General features: G+C 40.6%; 2 pseudogenes; both read left to right on the forward strand.

Moving 5' to 3' along the window:
• Positions 1 to 1403: 1403 nt before the first annotated feature.
• Positions 1404 to 20629, forward strand: LOC133052683 (large ribosomal subunit protein uL13-like; annotated as a pseudogene).
• Positions 20630 to 21461: 832 nt separating this feature from the next.
• Positions 21462 to 22569, forward strand: LOC133051720 (small ribosomal subunit protein uS2-like; annotated as a pseudogene).
• The last annotated feature ends 975 nt before the right edge of the window (positions 22570 to 23544 follow it).

Raw genomic sequence — 23544 nt, forward strand, 5'->3', positions numbered from 1 at the left:
TGTCTCATGACTATCAAGCATGGGGTCTAAGTAAAAGTACACAATAATGGCATGGAACACAAGTCCCTTGAAAGTCTATGACCTGACAGATTAGGTTGGTAGTTCTAATTCCCCATGCAGTTACAAAATGGTCAAAGAGCCTGGAAATTCTGACCGAGAAAGGAGAGTTCAGTCCACACGCTTTGCCCATTTCTGACTGCTCCCCTCTCAGGAACGTTGAGTGCCTCTTGGCATTGGCAGGTTGTTATAAACCCCCAACAAGGTTCCCCTTTTGGGGGCTGCCTTCAGTCATTATGAAGCACACAAAACCATAGAGCAGGGCTCAATACTCACTTCATACTTGTGTCTGTACATCTCTTTCATTCTACATCCACACAGACAGGCACACCATTGGATTAGTAAAGGAAAAGAGAAAAGAGTATATACTAAAAGAACAGGTGAGCTAGAACTTTGAGTGTCCTTACGCTGTCCTGAAGATCCTGGACAAGCCCTCAAGATGATAATTTATGGTGAATGATGTCAGATTCTTGATCTCTGAAGAAGATTTAGCTTTGGGACCAGGGACCGGGCTTGATCATTCCAGAGCTTTGGTGTAGCAGAGTTTCATTAAAGTATAAAAAGGGACAGAGAAAAACTTCTGACATAGGGATCAGAAGGCAGACTGGAGAGTGCCCCATTAGGCAGTCTTATCAAGGCCTTATATATTTTTACCAGACCCACGCCCCCAACATACATCTTAAATTAACAAGTTTAGAACTAAAATAGAAAGGTCTTACAGACCCACTCCCACAACATATGTCTTAAGATAACAAGATTAGTCAGAAGGTTCTTGTTAAGGAGAAACATGTCCTCCAGCAAGACACATTGCTATACTGACTAAGACAAAGCAATGTAGAAAAAACATTTGTCCTTTTCTCCTCCTTGAAAGCCCCAGACCCCTTTCTCCTCCTCAGGGACCCCAGACATCTTATCTATCTACCTAAGAATTAGCTTTCTCACATCTCTGCTGGGGCAGATTCCACCCCTCTGGGGTGTACTTTAACAGCTTTGTCAATAAACTGATAAACATGATGACAAAAGGGTTGATTATTTCAGGTCAGGATAACAATGGGCAGTGGAAAAGCAAATACAGGAAATAAGGACAAGATGTTCTACACATGTCTACTAGTGTCATTTCTTTTGAGGAGATATAGGGGAAAAAAGCCTCATCCACAGAGTGGACTTGCTACCTGGGACCTTTTCCCAATTGGGACTCCAGATGTGCTGTGACACAGGACTTCCCAGTGCTGTTTAAGTCTAGATGTTGCTCAAAACCCAATTTGGTGGTGCAAGCAGTTCGTCTGGAGTTGGATGCTTTCCTAGTATGTCTCAACCACACTCAGAGCACTGAGAAGGAAGAGATGATGGGGCTGTGCATAGGGGAGTTGAATGATGACTTAAGGAATGACACCAAACTTACATATACTGGAACTGAAATCCGCACAGTTGCTGAAAAGGTTGACACCATCAGAATTGTTCACATAAAGTCCGTCATCATCTTGCAACATTCTGATAAGAGGAAGGATCTAGTGGAAATTTCTCCAGAGTAGCTGTCTGTGGCCTCAACAGAGGCAGAGAGATTGGCTGAACTAATGGATCACCCAATGAGAGTTGTGGGTTGGTAGCATTCCCATCTCTATATAACTGTTTGGCCTTCACATGTTGATGTCTGGGGAAGCTTCCATAAGCCTCTTATCCTTATCGCTCAGAGAGCAGAGATAATGGAAACCACAAGTACAGAAAACTAACCAAACTGATCACTTGGATCACAGCCATGTCTAACTCAATGAAACTATGACTCATGCCATGTAGGGCCACCCAAGATGGACCGGTCATGGTGGAAAGTTCTGACAAAATGTGATCCACTGGAGAAGGGAATGGCAAACCACTTCAGTATTTTTGCCTTGAGAACCCCATGAACAGTATGAAAAGGCAAAAAGATATAACACTGAAAGATTAACTCCCCAGGTTGGCAGGTGCCCAACATGCTACTGCAGAAGAGTGGAGAAATAGCTCCAGAAAGAATGAAGAGACAGAGCCAAAGAGAAAACAATGCCCAGTTGTGGATGTGACTGGTGATGGAAGTAAAGTTTAATGCTGTAAAGAACAATATTGCATAGGAACCTGGAACGTTAGGTCCATGAATCAAGGTGAACTGGAAGTGGTAAAATAAGAGATGGCAAGAGTGAACATCCACATTTTAGGAATCAGCAAACTAAAATGGACCAGAACAGGGGAATTTAACAGGCTTTCAATGGACTGGATGATGTCCACCCACATTAGTGAGGATGATCCTCTTTACTCAGTCTACCAATTCAAAATGTTAATCTCTTCTAGGAACACCTTGTTAAAAAAGAAACAACAGATCTCAAATGGAGTCACTTGTTCTAACGTCCACATCATCAAAGACTTAATACCTAGTCTACTTGCAGTTTCAGCCTCTCCCAACAATATGACCTTTAACAAGTCAATGTGGAATTACCTGGTCACCACTAGTGAGGTAATCCATAAGACAGACCCCTTCTATCCCCCATAAGAAGGTTACTTTGCCTGAGACAATCCACTTTTGGACAGAAACTTCCTTTTACTGCCCCCTTCTGTCCATAAAAGACTTCCATTTTCTGTAGCTCCTCAGAGCTCCTTTCTGTTTGCTAGATGAGATGCTGCTTGATTCATGAAATCATTGAATAACTACAATGAGATCTTCAGATTTACTCAGCTGAATTTTGTGTTTTTTAACAACCCTCACAGACACACCCAGAAATACTGTTTTATCAGCTTTCTGGACAGCTCGTAGCCCTATCACGTTAACACAAAATTAACCATAATTACTCCATCCTTTGTCAGCTTGGTATTCATACATATCACTGTAAACCATACTTAATCTCCAAATAAGACAATAACAAGGTCATAGTTCCACTGACATGATACAGCTATCCTACATACAACTGAAAATGCACTAATCCCTTCCCCAGAAGAGGAGGTAGAGTCCTTGAATGATGCTTACTCTTCTGATATTCTGTAACTTAAATACTATGATGTAAAATTAGCAATACTTAACTACTGACATAAAGTCAATACTATTTGTCTTGTATGATAAGAGTATAAGAAAGGGGAAAAAAGATGTTTGCTAATTTATGTATAGTCCATGGAATTCTCCAGGCCAGAATACTGGAGTGGGTAGCCTTTCCCTTCTCCAGGGGGTTTTCCTAACCCAGGGATCAAACCCAGGCCTCCTGCATTGCAGACAGATTCTTTACTAGCTGAGCCACAAGGGAAGCCCAAGAATACTGGAGTGGGTAGCCTATCCCTTCTCCAGCAGATCTTCCCGACCCAGGAATCAAACTGGGGTCTCCTGCATTGCAGGCAGATTCTTTACCAACTGAGCTTTGAGGGAAGCCTGATGTACATACACAAACATATGTATAACAAAATAAAGAGGAAATACTTATGACAGTTAAAGTCGTCATCTCTGCAACTGGTTGTCTGGTTGTAGGTGGCATTTATAACTGCCTTCTTTACTACCCATCCTGTATCCCCTTTGCCTTCAGCTAGCACTTCAGCTGGTCACTGCTCTTTAGCTGGCAGAGTAAGCTTAACTTTCAATCCTGAAGGGTCTGGATCATTAGTAGTCTTCCCTGGGTTGGTTTGTTGTAGTTTTCCATTAACTTTGACCACAAGGCATGGTAATACTAAGAGATGACCTAAGGTATCTCCTGTATTCCAGACATATTATTCCTCACTGCCACTATGTAGTAGTAGTTCAACTTCCCCTTGATAGTCAGGATCAATCACCCCAGGTAACACCATAACTCCTTTATTTGCCTGTTGATTCAGAGGCATGAGGAGACCAGACTGACTAGGTGGCAGTCTTAACTTCCACTCCAATGGAATCATTGTTGTGTCTCCTAATAGAGGCTTTCCTCACTCTGGCACTAAGACCTTTATGCCAGCAGAGCATAAAGTCATGAGAACAGGAAGCTAGTGGGTTATTATGGGTAACAGTGAGTGGTGCACTTTCATTTCTGCCCCTTGATTCCTGGACCTATAAATCCTGCCTACCGGAGAAACAGCACCATATATTGGATACTAATTCAGAGAATATACAGTTCTCTGGAGAACTTTGCCCCAGCCCTGCAAAACACTGCCCACCTAGCTGGTGTTGTAACTAATTCTTCAAAAGGTCATTCAACTGTTCTATTAAGCAAGCTGCTTTAGAATATAGTGGTGGATATGGTACATGCGTGCATCCTGTCGTTTCAGTTGCATCCAAATGTGTGCGACTCTATGGACTATAGCCTTCCAGGCTCCTTTGTCCATAAGATTCTCCAGGCAAGAATATTGGAGTGGGTTACCATGCCCTCTTCCAGGGGATCTTCCTGACCCAGGGATCGAACAGAACCTGTGCACTGGCAGGCAGGTTCTTTACCACTAGTGCCATTTGGGAAACTTGGGGGATACGGTAAGACCACTGAATTCCATGAGCTTGGGCCCATTGTCACACTTCTTTTATTGTAAACATTGTTCCTTGATCAGAAGCAATACTCTCTGAAATACCATGACAGAGGATAAAGCATTCTTTAAGTCCACAGATGGTAGTTTTGGAAAATGCATTGCATGCAGGGAAAGCAAATCTATACCCAGAGTAAGTGTTTATTCCAAATAAGACAAATGCTGCCCCTTCCATGTTGGGTGCAGTCCAACATAATCAACCTACCATCAGTAGCTAGCTAATCATGCTAGGGAATGGTGCTGTATCAGGGGCTCAATGTTGGTCTCCACTGCCAGTAGACTGGGGACTCAGCAGTGGCTGTAGCCAGGTCAACCTTAGTGAGTGGAAACCCATGTTGCTGAGCCCACATGTAACCACTATCCCTGTCACCAAGGCCACTTTGTTCATGAACCTATGACATGAACATAGGCATGGGCAATGACAAAGATGGGCTGGGGAAACATGCTGAATGGTAACCACAGAATGGGTCATTCAATCCACTTGATTATTAAAATCCTCCTCTTCTGAGGTAACATTTTGGTGAATATTCACATGCAACACAAATATTTTCACATCTTTTTCCCATTAAGAGAAGTCTATCTACATACCTCTTCCCTAAGTTTCTTTGTCACCAATTTTTCAACTATGTTCCTTCCAAGTCCCTGACCATCCATCCAAACCATTGGCTAACAGCCCATGAATTGGAGAAAAAGATCATTTACTAGATCAATAGTTGTGTACCAGGTTCCAGGTGATGTGTTAATTTGCTCAAGCAATGAAACTACATTTGGTACAGCACCTGCAACTGGGGTTACTGATTAAGCTTTTAAAAATCCACTGTCATTCTCCAAGATTCATCTGTCTTCTGCACAGGTCAAATAGAATGGAAGGGGGATGTGGTGGAAATCACAACCTCTGCATCTTTCAAGTCCATGATGGTAGCACTAATCTGCAGTTTCTCCAGAAATGTGGTATTATTTTTACTATTACTTTTGTAGGTAGAGGCAGTTCATTATAATGACTTCCACTTGGCCTTTACCACCACGAATAGCCCACACTCCACAGATCAAGGAACCAATGTACTGGTTGTTCCAGCTGCTATGTATGTCTATTCTAATTATGCATTCTGGAATGGAGGAACTATTAATAACCACAGGATGGATTTGGTAAGCTACTAAGCTCATTGTAAGATAGACCTAAACTAAAACATCATTGATCACCTGACCTCAATAAACCCCTACTCTGACTGGAGGGCCAGTGGTGCTTCAGGTCTCCTAGAATCAGTGTTAGCTCAGATCCAGTGGCCAGTAGCCCCTGAAAGGTCTGATTATTTCCCTTTTCTCAATGTACAGTTACTCTGATAAAAGGCTGCAGGTCTCTTTGGGAGAAATATTAACAGCATAAATTTTCAGTAGTGTACTGAGATCCTTCTTCAAGCTTCTTTTGTGAAGTTCCAGAGCTAATCCAGAATAAGATGTATTGTCATTTTCGAAAGATTACCATGCTAGTTTTCTATAACTTAAAACATCCAGTAAGACATGTGCCAAAGAAGTAAGACCACATGCATCTCAAGAAAGTCTTCATTTCTAATCGCAAACTTATTAAGATTCTACCAAGAGATAGCCATCAGGGCAAAGGAAATCTGTCTTCAATAACACAGTTAAGATTGCATATAAAAAGTTAAAAAAGCAAAAACAAGAAAACAACATTGTAAACAAACTATGAGCTGTGCTTAGTCGCTCAGTCATGCCCGACTATTTGAAACCCCATGGACTGCCGCACACCAGGCTCTTCTCTCCTCCACTGTCTCTCAGAGTTTGCTCAGATTCATGCCATTGAGTTGCCGATGCTCTCTATAGAGGAGGTAATTGAGAGGATGTGAGTGCTGGTTGACCCATGACCTGGCCCAGGCAATCAGAGGTTCCTGACCCACCTCTGCTATCACTGGGATGTACATTCTATTCATGTGTTGCTGAGACTATCTGGACTATGTATGTGACTGACCCCCCACTAAGGCCTCTATATAAATTTAAGAATCAGGTGGTAGATGCAGAGAACTACTCATCTTGCAACCACCCAAGACAAGCCTCGTATGTAAGTTCCTTTGCTTATTAAAACCACAATCTACCAATCTGGAGTGCTCCGCCTCTTTCTTTGGTCTCTCCTTGTCCTCTGTTATATGTGGACTGGTTTTGAATTCCAGCCAGAGAACACCTAAGAACTGCAAACTAACAGTTGGCAAGCCAGACAGAAGCCTGAAGGGTCTTGGGAAAGTAGTATACATAGGGGAAATCCCAAGTTAGCCAGTGGTGTCTCTGTGGACAGAGGTAGTGCAGAGTTAGATGCCTGTGGACTGCTACATGACTACAGGGACACCCCTACAGATGCTGGCTGTTTAATGTATTTGAGGAATCACATACAGGACACTGCAGCAAAGAAAGGAAACAAACAGCTGCAACAGTAGGCCGGTCTCTACTGTGGGCACTTCATCTGGCCACTGTTGTGCAACAAGAAGCTGAAGTTCATGTTATACAGTTGGAAGAAGAGCTGAGGGTGGAGGAGGATGTGTGATTGTTTACTCCTCTGCTAGCTTTGGGGCAGAGCAGGATAATAAGTCAGAGACAATAGCATGCCCATTTTGCAAAGCTAGGAGGGCACAAGCTGCTGCAGATTAAGTTCTGATACAAAGCCTGAGACACTAAGACGTGGAATCCTTGGGAAAGTGAGAACAAAGGGAGACGTGTTGTGGTGATTGACAAGGAAACAAACAAAACACCCTACACCATCAGACCCCTAATACAAATGAAAAATTCAGATAGTAATTACCAGATTTCTGATAATAGAGAAATATACCCCAAAACTCCTAAGAGAAAATCTTGCTTTCTTTCTCTGTCCGTTGTAATTGTAAATCTCATAATGTCTTTGAAATGTAAACACCCCAAGAGCTAACTAAAATACTGCCCACAACTGTTTGAGACTGAAGGGGGGGTGGGGCGGGGAAGGCGACAGAAAGAGGCTTTTTAAAAGAGACACTGCTATAAAAGCTCCCTTGCCCAAAATCTGGTCCACAGCCTCTATATGATTATTGTTGTTGTTGATCAGTAGCTAAGTTGTGTCCATCTTTGCAACCCCATAGACTGCAGCCACCAAGCTTCCCTTTCCTTCAACTATCTCCTGGAGTTTGCTCAAATTCCTGTCCATTGAGTCAGTGATGCCATCCAACCATCTCATCCGCTGTTGCCCCCTTTTCCTCCTGCCCTCAATCTTTCCCAGCATCAGGGTTTTTTCCAATGAATTGGCTCTTTGCATCAGGTGGGCAAAGTATTGGAGCTTCAGCTTCAGCATCAGTCCTTCCAATGAACATTCAGGGTTGATTTCCTTTAGGATTAACTAGCTTGATCTTTCAATCCAAGGGGCTCTCAAGTCTTCAACACCACAATTTGAAAGTGTCAATTCCTTGGCACTCAGCCCTATTTAGGGTCCAACTCTCACATCCATATATGACTACTGGGAAAACCATAGCTTTGACTATACGGACCTTTGTCGGCAAAGTGATGTCTTTGCTTTTTAATACACTGTCTAGGTTTATAGCTTTCTTTCGAAGGAGCAAGTGCCTTTTAATTTCATGGCTGCAGTTACCATCTGCAATGATAATGGAGCCCAAGAAAATAAAATCTGTCATGGCTTCCACTTTTTCCTCTATTTTCCATGAAGTGATGAGACTGGATGCCATGATCTCAGTTTTTTGAATGTTGAGTTTTAAGCCAGCTTTTTCACTCTCCTCTTTCACCCTCATCAAGAGGTTCTTTAGTTCCTTTTCACTTCCTGCCATTAGAGTGATATCATCTGCATATATGAGGTTGCTAATATTCCTCCCAGCAATCTAGATTCCAGCTTGTAATTCAGCCAGTCCAGCATTTCACATAATGTACTCTGCATATAAGTTAAATAAACAGGGTGAAAATATATAGCATTGACAAACTCCTTTCCCAATTTGGAACCAGTCAGTTGTTCCACATAAGGTTCAAACTCAGGTTTCTTGACCTGCATACAGGTTTCTCAGGAGACAGGTAAGGTGGTCTGGTATTCCCATCTCTAAGAATGTTCCCAGTTTGTTGTGATCCACACAATCAAAGGTTTTTGTGCAGCCAATGAACCAGAAGTAGATGTTTTTCTGGAAATCCCTTGCTTTCTCTATGATCCAACAAATGCTGGCAATTTGATCTCTGGTTCCTCTGCCTTTTCTAAACCCAGCTGGTACATCTGGAAGTTCTCAGTTCATGTACTGCTGAAACCTAGGTTGAAAGATTTTGAACATAGCTTACTAGACTTTGAAATGAGTGCAATTGTTGGATAGTTTGAACAATTTGCCTCATCTTCCATTGTCATATCTTTTTGCCTTTTCATACTGTTCATGGGGGTTCTTGTGGCAAGAATACTGGAACGGTTTGCCATTCCCTCCTCCAGTGGATCACATTTTGTCAGAACTCTCCATTATGACCCGTCCGTCTTGGGTGGCCCTGCACCAAGCTCATAGCTTCACTGAATTAAGTAAGCCCCTTCCACCGTGACAAGGTTGTGATCCATGAAAGGGACATGATTATTGGTCAAGGGAAAATACAAATCTTAAAAGCTCTCTCTACATATATTAGAAAAATGGCCATTTGAATGGCTAGTCTTAACTTGTTTTGTCTGCCAGAGACACATTTGAGTTCAACTATTATTTATAAGGTCTTCCCAGGTGGTACTAGAAGTAAAGAATCTGCCTGCCAATGCAGGAGAAATGGGTTCAATCCCTGGGTCAGGAAGATTCCCTGGAGTAGCAAATGACAACCAACTCAAGTATTCTTGCCTGGGAAATTCCATGGACAGAGGAGCCTGGTGGGCTATAGTCCATAGGGTTGCAAAGAGCCAGAAACAACTGAAGCAACTTAGCATGCATGCACTATTTGTAAATTAGTGAGTTTTCTACTGTTGTACCCGATTCATGGCTAAGATTTTGGAATGGTACCTATATGGTCTCTATTTGTATCTGTCTGCATGTTTTTATATGTCTATATTTACATATATATATTTCTACATCTGAATAGTATTGTCAAAATTAATTTATAAAAGAGCTCTATTTAATTGGCTTAAGGAAAAAAGCTTTAATACCAATAGTGTACGTAAGTAAAACTAAAACTTAATTTTCTTTTATCTTGAAGAAGAAAAAGTTTCCTTGAACTACTGCTTTGTTCTTGATAAGATTATGAAAGGTATTTTTTTTTTTACCTTTTAAGTAATCTGTCTAGAAAACAAGACTCTGTTCATCACAATAATTTTCTTTGCTTCATATAGGCTTTATCAGTTCTTTCATTACTTAAGAAAACTGTCTATTAAAAGAGCTAAGATTTTTTTTAAAAGTTTATTTATTTTGGCTGTGATGGGTCTTTATTGGTGTTTGTTTTGTTTTGTTTTGTTTTGTTTTGTTTGCATGGGCTTTCGCTAGTTTTGATGACTGAGTGCTCCTCTTCTTTGGGGTGCATGGGTTTCTCACTGTGGTGGCTTCTCTTGTTGCAGGGCACAGGCTCTAGGCCAAGGGCTCCAGTAATTGCAGCACGTGGGCTCAGTACTTGTGGTACACAGGCTTAGTTGCTTGGCAGCAGGTATAATCTTCCCAGACCAAGGATCAAACCTATATCTCCTGCATTGGCAGGCAGACTCTCATCCATTGTGTCACCAGGGAAATCCAAGAGCTAAGACTTTTGATAACAATGTAACTTGCTGATTTTGCCTTCAAAGTTCTTAATTGTCACTTTGGCTAAATAGATAAACTAAATACTGTTTCACAGTGACCTATAATTCATTTAATCAAGTCTTTTATAATCTTTTGATATTTTTGACAGACTTACCAATAATCAATTTCTAAATGAAGTATCTTTGACTTCAAACTAATTTTGAGGTTTTCTGGAGGGTCCCTGGAAAATATGAAAGCTTTGTCCTCTCTCCTGATAAGAGAGAGATATTAAACTAATTAGGCTTATTTTATATGTTAAATTACTCTACTGACCACAGTAGAGACCAGACCACTTATTTTCTTTGTTTACCACTGTAGACTACATACAGTTTCCAAACAAGCATGTCAAACCAGCTGGCATTTTTGGGAAGTCCCTGTACTCAAGCAGTGGTCCACTGCTATATATGTCACCTATATGACCAGGTCACCCTTGGTCATATAGAGGTTGTTACCAACTCAGGATACCTCTTTTCGCTCACAAATGCCTCTTTCCCAAGATCCATTTCTCAGGTCTCCTGGCTAGCTCACCAACTGTTGGCTTAAAAACTGGCCCCCATAAACAGAGGGCAAAGAAACATGGAAGAAAGAGCTAGATCACTTCAAATCGGTAGAAGTTCTAATAAGCAGTGAAACATTTATACAAGGCTTGTCTTGGGCAGCTGCAAGATCACTAAATCTCTGCATCAGTCCACCAGAATCTTAAAAGTTTACATAGAGGCATTAACTAGGTTCAGATACATACACAGTTCAGCTGGCCTCAACAACACATTGGTCTTTCAAGGCTGCATCCTTAAAAATGGTTCCAAGTGTGGGAACAGTGAACAGAATGTATATTTCAAGGATAGGGAAGAGGTGAGGAGTCTTGAATTGCCCAGGTTCAGCTCATAGGTCAACCAGTGGTCATGTCCTCTTGAAGACCTCCTTCAACAATAATTAGTTATTTTAAAACTGATGTTATCAAAATAGCCAAATTCCCTTGTCAATTGCATTATAATGAACTATCATTAGATGTTTAACCTTGGCATCTTTAAAGTCTTCTCCACTTAGAGACAGTTATTTTTTTCACTCTGATGCTTTTGTAAAGATATATCTGCAAAAGTGTTTCCTATAGAAGAAAATTCATGGAAAAAGGCTAACAAGTATGGGCTTCGGATAAACAAGATTATATCACTGAACTGAGTAAGAATTTACAGAACTCTAAGGAAAAAACTTCTATGAAGACCTACAAGAACTTTTAGAACTAACACCCAAAAAAGATGTCCGTTTCATTATAGGAGACTGGAATACAAAAGTAGAAAGTCAAGAAATACCTGGAGTAACAGGCAAATTGGGCCTTGGAGTACAGAACGAAGCAGGGCAAAGGCTAATAGAGTTTTGCCAAGAGAATGCACTGGTCATAGCAAACACCCTCTTCCAACAACACAAGAGAAGACTCTACACATGGACATCACCAGATGGTCAACACCTAAATCAGACTGATTATATTCTTTGCAGCCAAAGATGGAGAAGCTCTATACAGTCAGCAAAAACAAGACGGGGAGCTAACTGTGGCTCAGATCACGAACTAATTATTGCCAAATTCAGACTTAAATTGAAGAAAGTGGGGGAAACCACTAGACCATTCAGGTATGACCTAAATCAAATCCCTTATGACTATACAGTGGAAGTGAGAAATAGATTTAAGAGACTAGATCTGATAGAGTGCCTGATGAACTATGGAAAGAGGTTTGTGACATTGTACAGGAGACAGGGGTCAAGACCATCCCCCCAAAAAAAGAAATACAAAAAGGCAAAATGGCTGTCTGAGGAGGTCTTACAAATAGCTGTGAAAAGAAGAGAAGTGAAAAGCAAAGGAGAAAGGCAAAGATATTCACATCTGAATGCAGAGTTCCAAAGAAAAGCAAGGAGAGATAAGAAAGCCTTTCTCAGTGATCAATGCAAAGAAATAGAGGAAAGCAATACAATGGGAAAGACTAGAGATCTCTTCAAGAAAATTAGAGATACCAAGGGATGATTTCATGCAAAGATGGGCTCAATAAAGGACAAAAATGATATGGACCTAACAGAAGCAGAAGATATTGAGAAGAGGTGGCAAGAATACACAGAAGAACTGTACAAAAATGATCTTCACAACCCAGATAATCATGATGGTGTGATTACTCACCTAGAGCCAGACATCCTGGAATGTGAAGCTAAGTGGGCCTTAGGAAGCATCACTACAAACAAAGCTGGTGGAGGTGATGGAATTCCAGTTGAGCTATTTCAAATCCTAAAAGATGATGCTGTTAAAAGTGTTCACTCAATATGCCAGCAAATTTGGAAAACTCAGCAGTGGCCACAGGACTGGAAAAGGTCAGTTTTCATTGCAATCGCAAAGAAAGCCAATGCCAAAGAATGCTCAAACTACCTCACAACTGCATTCATTTCACACGCTAGTAAAATAATGCTCAAAATTCTCCAAGCCAGGCTTCAGCAATATGTGAACCATGATCTTCCAGGTGTTCAAACTGGATTTAGAAAAGGCAGAGGAACCAGAGATCAAAATGCCAACAGCCGTTGGATCATCAAAAAAGCAAGAGAGTTCCCGAAAAACATCTACTTCTGCTTTATTGACTATGCCAAAGCCTTTGACTGTGGGATCACTATAAACTGTGGAAAATTCTGAAAGAGATGGGAATACCAGAACACCTGACCTGCCTCTTGAGAAGCCTGTATGCAGGTCAGGAAGCAACAGTTAGAACTGGACATGGAACAACAGACTGGTTCCAAATAGGAGAAGGAGTACATCAAGGCTGTATATTGTCACCCTGCTTATTTAACTTACATGCAGAGTACATTATGAGAAATGCAGGGCTAGATGAAGCACAAGCTGGAATCAAGATTGCCGGGAGAAATATCAATAACCTCAGATATGCAGATGACACTACCCTTATGGCAGAAAGTGAGGAAAGACTAAAAAGCCTCTTGATGAAAGTGAAAGAGGAGAATGAAAAGGTTGGCTTAAAGCTCAACACTCAGAAAACTAAGATCATGGCATCTGGTCCCATCACTTCATGGCAAATAGATGGGGGGACAGTGGAAACAGCGGCTGACTTTATTTTGGGGGGCTCCAAAATCACTGCAGGTGGTGACTGCAGCCATGAAATTAAAAGACGCTTACTCCTTGGAAGGAAAGTTATGACCAACCTAGACAGCATATTAAAAATCAGAGACATTACTTTGCCAACAAAGGTCTGTCTAGTCAAGGCTATGGTTTTTCCAGTAGTCATGTATGGATGTGAGAGTTGGACTATAAAGAAAGCTGAGCACTGTAAGAATTGATGCTTTTAAACTGTGGTGTTGGAGAAGACTCTTGAGAGTCCCTTGGACTGCAAGGAGATCCAACCAGTTCATCCTTAAGATGGTGTTCTTTGGAAGGACTGATGTTGAAGCTGAAACTCCAATACTTTGGCCACCTTTTGTAAAGAGTTGACTCATTTGAAAAGACTTTGATGCTGGGAAGGAGGGCAGGAGGAGAAGGAGATGACAAAGGATAAGATGGTTGGATGACATGACCAACTCAATGGACATGAGTTTGGGTGAACTCCGGGAGTTGGTGATGGACAGGGAGGCCTGGCCTGCTGCAGTTCATGGAGTCACAAAGAGTTGGACATGACTGAACGACTGAACTGAACTGAAGGAAAAAACTGATGAATTTATAAAACTGCTAACCAAAGATCAAGATCAACAAGAATTAATTACACTGGATGATCTGGGAGTCTGACTTCAGTTCAGTTCAGTTGTTCAGTCATGTCTGACTCTTGGCAGAATTCTAACCATGGATGAAGATCTTGGACCAGGAGCTGAGCCTTGCAGGAGTACTAGAGCCCTAATCAAGAGAATCTGCAAGAATTAAAGGGTTAGGAACCAGATCTGAAGTCCAGATTGACAGGCTCATCATCTCCAGACAGTGGTCACTCTCCAAGAATGGATGGAACATATGTTGAGCATGAGGCCAAGACACTCCCTGGAGGAGATCAAGCCCTGAGCCTTAGGAGTGGGAACACTGACTCCAAGAACCTAGACTACCAGAGAACTAACCCTAGGGAGTATCAAATAGTGAGAACTCACACAAAGGAAACCACTTGCATACAAGACCCAGCACTACCCAAGGACCAGTAGCACCCTGAGCAGGACACCTCATCTAAACAACAAACAAAACAAAAATACAAACCCAATCATCAACAGACAGGATTACCACCTCACACAGCCTTGCCCATCAGAGGAAAAACAAACAAACAAACAAAAATTCAGCACAAATCTAAGTCTATGTGAAGCTTACACAAACAACTGGACCAACCTTACGAGGGCAGAAACCAAAAGGAAGAAAGAATTCAACCTTCTTCAAGGAACGAATTCAACTTTTCCTAGAAGCCTGGGGAAAGGACACCTCAAACACAATAAGTTAAAAAAATAATGAAAAGGCAGAGAAATACTATACAAATGAAGGAACAAACTAGAAATGAAGAAAGCCAAAAAAGAGGAAATAGGCAAACTCCTTGAAAAACAATTCAGAAGAGTGATTGTAAAGATGATCAAAAACCTCGAAAACAAAATGGAGAAAATGCAAAAATCAATTAATAAAGACTTAGAAGAATTAAAAATAAACATATAGAAACAAACAACACAATGACTGAAATTAACAACACTCTAGAAGGAATCAATAGCAGAATATCTGAAACAGAAGAATGAATCGGTGAGCTGGAAGATAAGACGGTGGAAATAACTGCTGAAGAGCAGGATAATGCAAAAAGAATGAAAAGAGCTGAGGATAGTGTCAGAGACCTCTGGGACAATATCAAATGCACCAACATTTAAAATATAGGGGTCCCAGAAGAAGAGGAGAAAAAGAAAAGGTATGAGAAAAATTTTGAAGAGATTATAGTTGAAAATTTCCCCAACATGGAAAAGGAAATTGTTGATCAAGTCCAAGAAGCACAAAGACTCCCATACAGGATAAACCCAAGGAGAAACACATTAAGACACATAATAATCAAACTAACAAAGACTAAACACAAAGAAAGAATATGAAAAGCAGCAAGGGAGAAATAAGTAACATACAAGGGAAACCTCATATACTTAACAGCTGATCTTGCAGCAGAAACTCTGCAGGCCAGAAGGGAATGACAGGATATATTTAAAGTACTGAAAGCGAAAAATCTACAACCAAAATTACTGTACCCAGCAAGGATCTCATTCAAAATTGATGGAGAAACAAAAAACTTTTCAGAAAAGCAAAAGTTAAGAGAATTCAGTACCACAAAACCAGCTTTACAACAAATGTTAAATGGAGTTATACACTCAAGAAATACAAGACAAGAAAAAGGATCTATAAAATCAACCCCAAACAATTAAGAAAATGGCAATAGGAATATATATATATATATATATATATATATATATGTATGTGTATGTGTATATATATGTCAATAATTAAAGGTAAATGGATTAAATGCTCCAACCAAAAGACACAGACTGGCTGAATGAATACAAAAACAAGACCCATATACATGCTGTCTATAAGAACTCTATTTCAGACATCAAGACACATATAGACTGAACGTGAGAGGATGGAAAACTATATTCCATGCAAATGGGAAGCCAAAGACAGCTGGAGAAGCAATCCTCATATCAGACAAAATAGACCTTAAAATAAAGATTACAAGAGATCAGGAAGGACACTACATAATGTTCAAGGGATCAATCCAAGAGGAAGACATACCAATTGTAAATATCTATGCACCCAACATAGGAGCACCTCAATACATAAGACAAATACTAACAGACATAAAAGGAGCAATTGACAGTAACACAGTAATAGTAGGAGACTTTAATACCCCACTCATACCAATGGACAGGTCATCAAAACAGAAAACTAATAAGGAAACACAAGTGTTAAATGACACATTAGATGAGATGGACCTCATTGATATCTTCAGGAAATTCCATCCAAATGCAGAAGAATACACCTTCTCAAGTGCACATGGAACATTCTTCAGGATAGACCACATCTTGGGTCACAAATTAAACCTCAGTAAATTTAAGAAAATTGAAATCATGTCAAGGTTCTACTCTGACCACAACACTATGAGACTAGATACCAATTACAAGAAAAAAACTGTAAGATACACAAACACATGGAGATTAAACAACACGTTTCTAAATAATCAACAGGTAAATCAAAAGGGAAATAAAAAAATGTCTAGAAACAAATGACAATGAAAACACGACAACTCAAAACCTATCGGATGCAGCAAAAGCAGTTCTAAGAGGGAAGTTTATAGCAATACAATCCTACTTCAAAAAACAAGAAAAACATTGAATAGACAATCTAACTTTACACCTAAAACAACTGGAAAAAGAAGAACAAAGAAATCCCAAAATTAGTAGAAGGAAAGAAATCATAAAGATCTGAGCAGAAATAAATGAAAAAGAAATGAAAGAAACAATAATAAAGATTAATAAAACTAAAAGCTGATTCTTTGAGAAGATAAAATTGACAAATCCTTAGCCAGACTCATCAAGAAAAAAAGAGAGAAGAATCAAATCAACAAAACTAGAAATGAAAAAGGAGAGGTTATGACAGACAATGCAGAAATACAAAGGATTATAAGAGACTACTATGAACAACTATATGGCAATAAAATAGATAACTTGGAAGAAATGGACAGATTCTCAGAAAAGTTCAATCTTTCAAGACTGAACCAGGAAGAAATAGTAATTATGAACAACCCAATTACAAGCACTGAAATTGAAGCTGTGGTCAAACATCTCCCAAAAAACAAAAGCCCAGGACCAGATGGCTTCACATGAGAATTCTATCAAACATTTAGACAAGAGCTAATGCCTATCCTTCTAAAACTCTTTCAAAAAATTGCAGAGGAGGGAACACTTCCAAATTCATTCTACAAGGTGACCACCACCCTGATACCAAAACCAGACAAAGAGAACACAAAAAAAGAAAACTACAGTCCAGTATCACTGATGAATATAGATGCAAAACTCCTCAATAAAATTTTAGCAAACAGAATTCAGCAAGACATCAAAAAGCTCATACACCATGATCAAGTTGATTTTATTCCAGGGATGCAACGATTCTTCAATATACACAAATCAGTCAATGTGACAGACCATATTAACAATTTGAAAGATAAAAACCATATTATCATCTCAATAGATGCAGAAAAAGCCTTTGAAAAAATTCAGCACTTATTAATGATTAAAACTCCTCAAAAAATGGGCATAGAAGGAACCTACCTCAACACAGTAAAGGCCATATATGATCAACCTAGAGCACACATTATTCTCAATGGTTAAAAACTGAAAGCATTCCCCCTAAGATCAGGAACAAGACAAGGGTGTCCACTTTCACCACTATTATTCAACCTAGTTCTGGAAGTCCTATCTATAGTAATCAGAGAAGAAAAAGAAATGAAAAAATCCAGATCGGAAAAGAAGAAGTAAAGCTCTGTTTGTAGATGACATGATACTGTACATAGAAAACCCTACAGATAGTACCAGAAAATTACTAGAGCTAATCAGTGAATTTTGCAAAGTTGCAGGATATAAAATCAATACACAGAAATCACCTGTATTTCTATATACTAAGAATGAAAATTCAGAAAGAGAAATTAAGGAATCAATCCCATTCACCACTGGAACAAAAAGAATTAAATATCTAGGAATAAACTTACCTAAAAAAGACAAAAGAACTGTACACAGAAAATTATAAGACACTAATGAAAGAATTCAATGACGACATAAACAGATGGAGAGCTATTCTATGTTCCTGGGTAGGAAGAATTGATATTGTGAAAATGACTATACTACCAAATGCAATCCTCAGATTCAATGTGATCCCTATCAAATTACCAATGGCCTTTTTCACAGAACTAGAACAAAAAAATTCACAATTCATATGGAAACACAAAAGAACCCGAATAGCCAAAGCAATCTTGAGAAAGAAGAATGGAGCTGGAGGAATCAACTTTCCTGACTTCTGATTATACTACAAAGCTACAGTCATCAGGACAGTATGGTACTGGCACAAAGACAGAAATATAGACCAATGGAACAAGGTAGAAAGTCCAGAAAGACACCCATGAACCTATGGGTACCATATTTTTGACAAAGGAGGCAAGAATATACAATGGGGCAAAGACAGCCTCTTCAATAAATGGTGCTGGGAAAACTGGACAGCTACATGTAAGAGAATGAAATTAGAGCACTTCCTAACACCATACATGAAGATAAACTCAAAATGGATTAAAGACATAAATGTAAAACCAGAAACTATAAAACTCTTAGAGGAAAACATAGGCAGAACACTCAACGAAATAAATCAAAGCAAGATCCTCTACAACCCAACTCCTAGAATAATGGAAATAAAAACAAAAGTAAACAAGTGGGACCTGATTAAACATAAAAGCTTTTGCACAGCAAAAGAAACTATAAGCAAGGTGAAAAGACAACCCTCAGAATGGGAGAAAATAATAGTAAATGAAACAACTGACAAAGGATTCATTTCCAAAATATTAAAGCAGCTCATACAATTCAATACCAGAAAAACAAACAACCCAATCAAAAAGTGGGAAAAAGACCTAAACAGACATTTCTCCAAAGAGGACATACAGATGATAACAAACATGGGAAAGGATACTCAACATCACTCATTATTAGAGAAATGCAAATTAAAACTACAATGGGATATGACTTCACACTGGTCAGAATGGCCATCATCAAACAGTAAATGCTGGAGAGGGTCTGGAGAAAAGGGAATGCTCTTGCACTGTTGGTGGGAGTGTAAATTGATACAGCCACTATGGAAGACGGCATGGAGATTCCTTAAAAAACTAGGAATAAAACCACTATATGACACAGCAATCCCACTCCTAGGCATATACTCTGAGGAAATCAAAATTGAAAGAGACACATATATCCCATTGTTCATTTCAGTACTATTTACAATAGCTAGAACATGGAAGCAACCTAGATGTCCGTCAACAGATGAATGGATAAAGAAGTTGTGGTACGTATACACAAGGCAATATTACTCAGCCACAAAAAGGAATGTATTTGAGCCAGTTCTAGTGAGGTGGATGAACCAAGGACCTATTATACATAGAAAAGTAAGTCAGAAACATTAAGATAAACATTATATTCTAACACATATATATGGAATCTAGAAAAATGGTACTCAAGAATTTATTTACAGGGCAGCAATGGAGAAACAGACATAGAGAATAGACTTATGGACATGGGGAGAAGGGAGGAGAGGGTGAGATGTATGGAAAGAGTAACAGGGAAACTTACATTACTTTATGTAAAATAGATAGCCAACGGGAATTTGCTGTATGGCTCAGGAAACTGAAACAGGGGCTCTGTATCAACCTAGAGGGGTGGGATGAGGAGGGAGATGGGGCAGAAGTTCAAAAGGGAGGGGATATATGTATACCTATGGCTGATTCATGTTGACATTTGACAGAAAACAGCAAAATTCTGTAATTATCCTTCAGTAAAAAATAAGTAAAATTTTAAAATTATCCTTAAAAAATAGAATTAATTACAGTGGACTAAATGAACTGATGAGGATGACTATAACTTCTATGAATTTTTGTTTGAAATGTTGTTGGTTCTATTGATTTGTTTTTCCATTTAATATAACTTTCCCAAGTGGCTGCCAAAGCTGGCAGAGGGGCAGGTCCTTGTGCTCAATGGCGAGGCCATCTCCTGGGCCACCTGGCAGCCACTGCAGTCAAGCAGGTGCTTCTGGGCCTGAAGGTTGTGGTCATGCATTGTAAGGGCACCAACATTTCTGGCAATTTCCACAGAAATAAGTTGAAGTATCTGGCCTTTCTCTGCAAACAGATGAACACCAACCCTTCCCATGATTCCTACCACTTTGGAGTGCCCAGTCATCTTCTGGCGGACAATGCAGAGCATCCTTCCCCACAAGACCAAGCGAAGCCAGGCCACTCTGGACTACTTCAAGATATTTGCTGGGATCCCACCACCCTATGACAAGAAAAAGTGAATGGTGGTTCTGCTGCCCTCAAGATTGTGTGTCTGAAGCCTACACGGAAGTCTGCCTACCTAGGGTGCCTGGCTCATGAGGGTGGCTGGAAGCACCAGGTGGTAACAGTCTCCCTGGTGGAGAAGAGAAATGCCAAGATCCATTATCGGAAAAAGAAGCAGCTCATGAGGCTACGGAAGCAAGCTGAAAAGAACATCAAGAAGAAAACAAAGTCACAGAGGTCCTCGAGATCCATGGATTTCTGGTGTGAGCCCAACAAAATTGACAGTTTATTCTTCATGCTTGGCCGGCCCTGCCCTTCCTCAATCACCACCCTAGGATATGGGGGCCCCCAGTGGCTGCCACACAGGTGCCACAGGCAGACTGAGTAGAGCCAAGGGGCGTTAGTCAGTGTAGGCAGTTCTAAGAGCTATGCAGGCATCATTTGTCTGCAACCTTATTTGTTCATAAGAGTTTTAGGACATGAACAGTTGGAACAGCCAATGTGATTGCAATACTGGCAGCAGTGAACTGGAAGACTTAATTGAAAGTGGACCCCCCCCCCCCCAATGCCATTGCTTACAGGGCCTCTGTTTACGCTTCCCATGTATTCGGGCACTATACTCTGCAGTGGTTAGGTTGTGAGAAAATGCTCAGGCAGCACGAGTCTGGGGTTATCAAAGGTGTTTATGGAAGAGAAGTTCAGCCAAGAGGTCACAGGCATTGCCCTTGCATCTTATATTTTGTCATTCAAAACCAGTAATTATTTTTAAAGAAAAAAAAAAGATAATGTTTATCTCTTTTCCCAAGTTATCAGCAATTTGCAAACATGTATCTTTATAAACAAAGATGAAACATTTATCTTATTCTCCCCACCTGATCTCTCCAGAATTCAGAAACTCTTGGTGAATAGTCTTATTTTATGGCAAGATACTTATTTGCATAAGTTCAGTAAGAATCTGTTTTTATTCTAACAGGACACAATTGGAAACTTGGTTATATTACCAAGGCTTTGCTTGGAATGTCATATTTTAAAATGTGCATAAGGGGTCCATAAGGCATTGTTCTGGATTCCCACCACAACTTAAAGGGAAACTTTCACAATGTCCAGAGCCCTTGATGTCCTGCAAATGAAAGAACAGGATGTCCTTAAATTCCTTGCAGCAGGAATCCACTTAGGCGGCACCAACTATGACTTCCAAATGGAACAGTACATCTATAAAAGGAATAGTGATGGCATCTACATCATAAATCTGAAGAGAACATGGGAGAAGCTTCTGTTGGCAGCTTCTGCCATTGCTGACATTGAAAACCCAGCTGATGTCAGTGTCACATTCTCCAGGAATACTGGCCAGTGAGCTGGGCTGAAGTCTGTTGCTGCCACTGGAGCCACTCCTACTGCTGGCCACTTTACTCCTGGAGCATTCACTAACCAGATGCAGGTAGCCTTCCAGAAACCGAGACTTCTGGTGGTTACTGACCCCAGGGCTGACCACCAGCTTCTACAGAGGCCTCTTATGTTAAGCTGCCTATCATTGCTGAAAGTGGAAGTTCCCAGGTGGCTTCCCAGGTGGCGCTCCTGGTACAGAACTCACCTGCCAATGCAAGAGACATAAGAGAAGTGAGTTTGATCCCTGGGTCAGGAAGATACTCTGGAGGAGGGGAGGGCAACCAACTCCAGTATTCTTGCCTGGGAAAACCCATGGATAGAGGAGCTTGGTGGGCTACAGTCCATAGGGTTGCAGAGTCAGACACAACTGAAGTGACCTAGCACACACACTCACCATTGCTCTGTGTAACAGAGACTCTCTTCTGCATTCTGTAGACACTGCCATTCTGTGCAAAAAGGGAGCTCACTCAGTAGGTCTGCTGTGGTAGATGCTCACCTGGGAAGTTCCGCACATATGTGGTACCATCTTCTGTGAACACCCATGGGAGGTCATGCCCGATCTCTACTTCTACAGAAATCCTGAAGAGATAGAAAAGGAAGAGCAGGAGGCAGCTGAGAAGGCTGTGACCAAGAGGGAATTTCAGGGTGAATGGTCTTCTCTAGTTCTGGAGTTCACTGCTATTGAACCTGAGGTGGCAGACTGGTCCAAAGGTGTGCAGGTGCCCTCTGTACCTATTCAGTAGTTCCCCACTGAAAACTGGTCTGTGGCTCCCACTGCTTGGACCACTGAATAGGTAGGAACAACCACTGAGTGGTCTTAAGCTGTTCTTCCACAAACTCTTACAATGGAAATTTGATTGGTGGAAAATAAATCTCTAAAAACTAAATAAATAAAATTTAAAAAATCAAACTGTGCATAGAATCAGATATGACAAGGCAGCTTTAATGAACAGGGTATTATGGTAAGAACTTCCCTTCCTATGAAGAGTTGAGTTGAGAATATGTTCCAACAACTCACCTCTATTATGGCTTAAACTCCTGTTTTGACCAAGTTGCATGCCTGTATGCAGCAGAGGAGCACCCTGTCTGTCAGCCCACTGTCTCTGGAAATGCAGGTGTTACCAGGCCTGTGGAATATGTAGATCCTCCAAATGCCCCTGCCCTTATTCCTATGGCAGCCCCTGGGGCCTGTAGAGAGGTAATAGAAGAAATTCCCCCTAATGCCTAGTGTACAGATGGGTCCAGTCAGGGTAACCCACCCACATGCATTTCAATGGCTCTTCAGTCCAACACTGACACCATCTGGATGGAAACAGGAATGAACCATAGGAACCTATGTGCTGAATTTGATTTCACTGGTGATCACTGATGAGCCCTGGCTATTAGTCCTTTGCACTGACAAGTCGTTGGGCTATTCTCAAGGGTTTAACCCTATGACTTGGATAATGGAAAGCCAAAGGATGAATAATCATAAATAAGTCCTCATTGAATCAGGATATGTAGAAAGACTTTGAGGTTCACCTGCAAGAAGCTCAGTTGGTAAAGAATCTGCCTGCAATGCAGGAGACCCTGGTTTGATTCCTATGTTGGGAAGATCCCCTGGAGAAGGGAAAGGCTACCCACTCCAGTATTCTGGCCTGGAGAATTCCATGGACTGTACACTCCATGGGTTCGCAGAGAGTCAGACACCACTGAGCGACTTTCACTTCCACTTTTTTACTTGCAAGAACCTGAGGCAGTCCTCATTGTCTGCCACAGTAGATCAGGTGCATAGAAAGACTGGCCACTCTAGCACC

Source organism: Dama dama, chromosome X (assembly GCF_033118175.1).
Source record: "Dama dama isolate Ldn47 chromosome X, ASM3311817v1, whole genome shotgun sequence".
NCBI lineage: Eukaryota > Metazoa > Chordata > Mammalia > Artiodactyla > Cervidae > Dama > Dama dama.